We start from the raw sequence: 6,523 nt of genomic DNA, 5'->3' as shown, positions 1-6,523 counted from the left end.
TGTATTAACATTCCTGGCTTCCTGGTACTTATCTGTGAGCACAGGGACCTCATGCCTTCTACAGCTTACTTTTTTTTAAAACTGAGAAAGAGAGATTAAATTAACATGATAAAACTAATAATCCTTCTTTTTGAAGGTGGCCAATGTGTGAGGGCATGACATCTACCTAGTTCCAAGCTATTTCTACCATCCCAACAGGAAGCCCTTCCCAATGGGCAGTTTTTTGCCCTGTCCTTTTCTACAAGAGGATTTTATTTTCATCTAAATGTGTATTTCTTTTATATTGTAACCACATAAGTTTATTGTGTGGGTTTTCTCTGAAAATACCCAGCAAGAAAAAAAAAATTGTAAGGTTGAGGGTATACCTTAGAACAAAGAGAAAAGGCTGGAGGAGTGGAGGACGTTCCCTGGGGAAACACTGCTAGTAGTTTGGAACAAAACCTGCTTCCGGGTTACCTAGCGACTTATGACGTCATCCTGTGTCCGCGGCCAGATGGCCACACCTGGAAGGCGTGTGACCTTGCCCCTTAGAGGGACGACCCGACCCGTGGTCGCTCTCTATCGGGGCGCCCCCCTTCCTCCCCATCTGTCCTGCTCTCCCTTCCCTCCTTCATGTCCACCTAGTAAAGCTTTCATGGAAGATCGGCTGCCCGCCTCATCTTTCATTAACAGATCTGCTGGTGGTGCGCGGCCGGGAGGGTCTTTCCTGGCCCCGCCGCCCAGCGCTCCGAGCCCCGCCGAAAAGTCTGCTCGGCTGCCGCTTTAGGTGGGTCCTAAGCGCCCAGCACGGCCTCCAGCGCTCTCCCCAGGCCTGTAAAACTCCCACGCAGGAAATGGGCGGAACCATGGCCTCGCGACAGACTTTCCCGTGGTGTCGCCACCATTTTGAGTTCGGGCAACGGGGCTCCGGCCTGCCATGCGCGCCCCCTCCCCACCGAGCTGCTCCCCATGAGCTCCGAGCTCCGCGCGTTCTTCCAAGAGGCTATTTCCAAGCTTTAAAAAGTATTTTCTTCCTGATCTCTGCACACTCCACTCTTATATTTTAAATACTTTAAATTCTTAATCTAATGCTTTACGTAATTTTCTCGTTGGGTTTACATTTATAAGTCTTTCTTAATCATAATTAGCTGTTTATCTTATATTTTAGACTAGGCCACAACAACCAGCCTCATTTCAAATTGGTACGGATTTTTATAAAAATTCAAAGTTACATTTTACTGTGTTATGATTCAACCCTGCTTCAAAATAAATTTTATATAATAATAAAATTTCAAAGCTATAAATATCTATTCAAATTAAGTTGGTTATAATAAATTCAAATATAATTTTAAAATTGCTTCATAGTGTCCTACTATATTGTTGGTTTTAAACTTAATAGCTCAAGGGTTCGCTATTATGTACAAGTTGTTTACCAATATTCTAAATTAAGATCTATTAATTTTTTAAAAATGTATTTATGTCAAAACTGGGTCAATTTGCTGTATCTCTACTAGCTTGGTCTTGCTATCTAAAAATGATGTTATTATTAATCTATAGTGTAGCCTTAGACTATTATAAGCTATAAACTTATATACTAAATCATACAAAAAACTTCTTATGCTTTCACTTTAATGGATTATATACATGACTTTTAAGGTTCTAACTTAGCAAGGACAAAACCTAAAGTCCTAATATTTTATGGTTAACAAATGCAAGTTAATAGTCATCTCACAGATATATATTTATAGTCCTACAGATGCAAACATGGTCTCACTGCAATTTTCAATAGACAGCTGAGGATGGTCCTTGAGTCACCATATAGGAGCTTGGTTAAAATAGTAAGAGCCATCTGACTGGCTCCAGACGTTAGCTGTGCTCTGAGGCTGCTGGCATTCCCGCACCATAGACAGGAGGTCTACAGTGAGCCCTCCCGACTGGCTCCAGACCTTAGCTGTGCTCTGAGACTGCTGGCATTCCTGCAAAAAAGGCAAGAGTTTGCATAGCCAAAAGTCAGTTCTGCCAGGTGACTTTTTCAAATGCAACCAAAGGGGTTGGTCTCAACAAGCCACACACTGCCTGCTGGCAGACTGGCCTCTGGAAATCAAAATGCTCCCAAGCAGGCTTGTCCTCTGTGCCCAGCCATGGAGGCTCAACCAGCACAAGAGCCACAGACACTTCCAGCCTTCTAGCTCTTTGGCCTGGTGGAGGACAAATGGATCCTTGACTCAGAGACCTCCATCACCATCACTCAGCCCAGAGTAACATTACAGGTCTGTTTTTGACCTCACAATGAGGTCCAACAGACATATTGCCAACTTCTGTGTTGGGAGACTTCAGATGCCTTCCCAGTTCTCTTCATATGCAGGAGACCAGGCCTTATGCCTAAGTCCTAGAGCTACTACTGTCAGGCGTAGAAACAATATGCCTTGTTGCCAAACTAAAAAACAAGCCTAAAATGAAACCTTTTACCATCCCTTTAGTTAAAGGACAATAAATGTTCATAGCAGTCTCACTATGTCTCATGGTAAATAACTAAATACAAAGGTCCCTCTCAAAAAATATTGTTTGAGAGTCTAAAAAAGCATCTTAAGAGTGATAAACACCAGTTATACATGCTTGAGAGTCTAAAAAATGCCTTAAGATTGGTAAACATGTGCCTTAAGATTGATAAACACCAGTTATACATGCTTGAGAGTCTAAACAATGCTTTAAGATTGGTAAATGTAAGTTATACATAATTGAGCGTCTAAAAAGTGTCTTAAGGTCGATCAATACAAGCTATACATGTTTGAGAGTTTAAAAATGTGTCTTAAGGTTGGTAATGCAACTTAGAAATGTTTGAGGGTCTAAGAAAGTGTTTTAAGGTTGGTAAATGCAAGTTATAAAGCTACAAGGTCTAAGGTGATTTAAGGTACTTAAATAGGTAAAAAGGCTCAATTTTTATCGCCTTCTTAAAACTTAAAGGTAATTCTTGTAAGCTGCAGAAAGTCCACCTAAATCCACTTCTCAGGTCAATTGGACTCCAGATAAGTACTGCACTTATTGCCTATCTCGAAAGGTGGGACTCCCCCGCTTTTCGTGGTTTTGGGACTTCCTTTCCTGGCTACCAGACTGCTATTTACTGCATGCAACCACTGGCTGGACTGGTGAGTTCTCCTTATTGACCAGCCACTAGACTGGTGAATTCACTCCATTTTTCAGCATAAAACACCTCTCTTGGTAGGGGAAGCTTGACCGCAGACCTCCAGCAACTTCGTACTATCTTTTGAGATGGAGGGGACCCCCCCCCCCCCGTCAGCCATAGTTCAAACTGTCTAGGGTTGACCCTCTATGCTGACCTCCATTTTAGGGCCCCACTCTCCCTTGGGTGGTACTTCCCCACTTGCACATGGTTTCTTCTCCCCTTCTCTCGCTCGTGGGAAGACCTAGCACTAGGCAAACCGTTCTACCCTCGGCCGTGCCCCGCTGGGCATCTGCACCCCGGTCTCTGGCCAAAAGCTGATGAGCTATTGGACCAGGTAGGACCTCTTGCTTGAGTCACACCTTGCCATTGGGACACCTTTGGGAGGTTCCTGACTTCTGCCCCCAATGGGAGACGCCCAGACGCCCATCCCTCCAGATAGGATGTCCTCTGAAGGATTTTAAGTTTCTACACCTAGTGCCAGCTAGCACTAGGGCCTCTGAGTTTACACAAACCAAACCTCACCTCAATGACAGCTCCAAAACAAAGCCTTTTTAAACTACTGCCAGTGATTGGGTAAATAAAGGTCCCCCCCAGGTAGATCTAGGTTCCCATGTTCAAGTCTCATTGATCCAAACCTTCCACTTCTGTTTGCTCCCCCAAAGTTTTCAATGTACACCTAAAGGATTTTCTCCATAACCTACTTAACTTTATCTTTTGCCTATATATATGTTTCAGTGTCCTGCCAGACACAGATGTTTCCTATAGCCACAACAGTGCCAAAGCAGCTACAGGTGTTCAACTCTGACCTCACAGACTTCCATCAAACTGGACCTGCGCTTTCTCTCCCAGCCATGGATGTTCTCACAGACCCTGGAAAGCATCAAAACAGCCTGTTCTTCCTGGACTTGGCCAACATTTCAGCCTTTTGACCTCCCTACAGCACCCCCAGTATCAGAAGGAAGTAGCCAGAAGAGAATCTACGCCTGCTATTCACTAATTATTAACAAAAGGCTAAAATGGTGTGCTTCAGGACCAGGACAAGCAGCTCCAGGTTCTCCCAGCATTCCCCAGTCCCTACATGCTGCCTTGCATGGCTGGCAACTCTCTACTGACAACCCTCTATCCTAAATTTTCCAGGGCAGAGGCTTCCCTTACTCTTGATCTTGTAATTTGACCATTTTGTTGCTATAATTCTTTTCTTTCTGTTAACTCCTTGCATGACAACCAAGAGCTGCTTCCAATGAACCTAAATTTATATACATTAACTTACCTTATAAAAGGCAGCCCAAGTTCCTCATTTTTTAAGTATAGAAAAAGGGAGGAGTGTTAGTATTTTGGAACAAAACCTGCTTCTGGGTTACCCAGCAACTTATGATGTCATCATGTATCACCAGCCAGTTGGCCACACCTGGGAGGTGTGGTTACCTTGCCCCTTAGAGGGACAACCCAACACGTGGTCACTCTGTTGCTCTTCTCTCTTGCTCTCGCTCTCTTTCTCTCTCTCTCTCTCCCCCCCTCGGGGCACCCCCTCCCCCTCTGTCTCTCTCTTTCTCCCTTACCTCCCTCCCTTCATATACACCTAATAAACATCTTTCATAGAAGATAGGTTGCCCGCCTCATCTTTTATTAATAGATCTAACAAACACAAAATGAACCTCTGTTTACCCCAGTTAGAGCACTGACAAGAGACAAAAAAAAGTCCACATTCATGAACTTATGAACTAGTGGGTTTACTGGATTTATTTACAGGCGCATTCAGTTTGTTTGCTTTTAGCAGCCATGACCACCTGTGGAGGTGTGGTAGCGCTCATAATTGGCTAATCATTACCATAATTGGTCACTATTAATCAAAAATTGCCAGCAGGCTCTTACAGGCCAATTGAAGGAATACCTCCAGGTGTTGGTCATTTGTCAGCTGTGCATGAGCCAGTGTCCTCCTGAGCAGTTGGTGCTTAGCAGTCCAGCAATAGAAATGGCTTTTGTTTTTTGTCCCAACCCAAGCAGGACTTGGCTCTCCCTCCATGGCTGAAGTGCAACCTTGAGAAAGAAGGAGGGAGAGGCAGCTCTGCCGTACACCAGGATTCATGGAGAAAGACTGACTGAGTGGTTGGAAGCACTTGCAGGACTCATGTGACAGAAGACACATTTTCCCCCAGTTTCAATGACAGCAATGTGACATGTAATCCTGCTTTTTTTTTTTTTTTTTTTTTTTTTTTTTTTTTTTTTTTTTTTTTTTGGTAGTCTGGCCAAGGCAAATTCAGGTGCTTTTATTGTTATCTTAATCGCTAACATTAATCCTCCTATCACATACCATGCAGTAAATCTTCTATATGCATGGAGATGGCTTACAAAATCAACCTAAGTTGGAGGGGCTGTAGCAGAGTTTAAGAAGTTCCCAAAGTGGACTGCAGGGAAGTCTGCCTTAGTCAGATAACAGCAGGGCAGCTGCTTGCCGGGTGCCTGGAGTCAGGGTTTGAGAGCAAAGCAGCAAAATGCAGCTGTGAGATGAAGGGCCGAGGTGGGGCTCTGAGAACAGAACCCATCAAGTTAGGACCAGAAGGGCAAACAGGGCAGGCAGCTGAAGCTGGCTGCAGCCACACCCAGGAGCCAAACATCATAGCTCTAGGGATAGTTGGGGAGCCCTCTGCTTGGTATTCGACACCCACACACAAGTGACACCCCTTTCTTCGTCTGGTGTGTCTGATAAGCTCTTGGGCCTGGTTTCCCTGATAAGGTTTTAACATACCCACACACTCCTACAGCCTCAATTTGCCTCCCTCCAATAAACTACAAGGTAGATCCATATTTACTTCCAGGAATTGGTTATTTATTAGTTGGTGCCAGAGGGGTGGTGCCAGCCAGATGGTGAAGTATCCACATCCACCCAGGGGCTGCAGCCACCCTCTCCCTCAAAGCAGAGTCAACAGCTGCTTATAAAATGGGGTGTCCTAGGGCAGGGCACAGCCTAAAAGCCCACTGCTTTGTACAGTACCTGTTCGTCAATACCTTGGAAAGGGGATGGCCTGATGGCGCAAATAGGGTTGGGGTGATCGTTTAGTCAGAACAGTGCTCGTCGTGAAGAAGTGAGGACATGGGTTGGGATCCCCAGCTCCGGCAGAAAAAGGCTGCGCACATCTGGGCATGTGTCGCCCCAGCACCATGGAGGTGAAGGTGAGAGGGCCTCTGGGGCTCACTGGTGAGCTCATCCAGCTGAATTGGGAAGTCCAGGTTTAGAGAGACCCTGCCTCAAAACAAACAAGCAAACTGGAGAGAAATAGTCAAAGACAGTCAGCCCTGGCCTCTGGCTGCACTCACATGCGCACACGCAGGCACCTGTGCACACACACACGCAGGCACCTG

Source organism: Psammomys obesus, unplaced genomic scaffold (assembly GCF_907164565.1).
Source record: "Psammomys obesus unplaced genomic scaffold, mPsaObe1.curated_primary_1811, whole genome shotgun sequence".
In the NCBI taxonomy this organism is placed as follows: Eukaryota; Metazoa; Chordata; class Mammalia; order Rodentia; family Muridae; genus Psammomys; species Psammomys obesus.
This window is presented reverse-complemented; position numbering follows the sequence as displayed.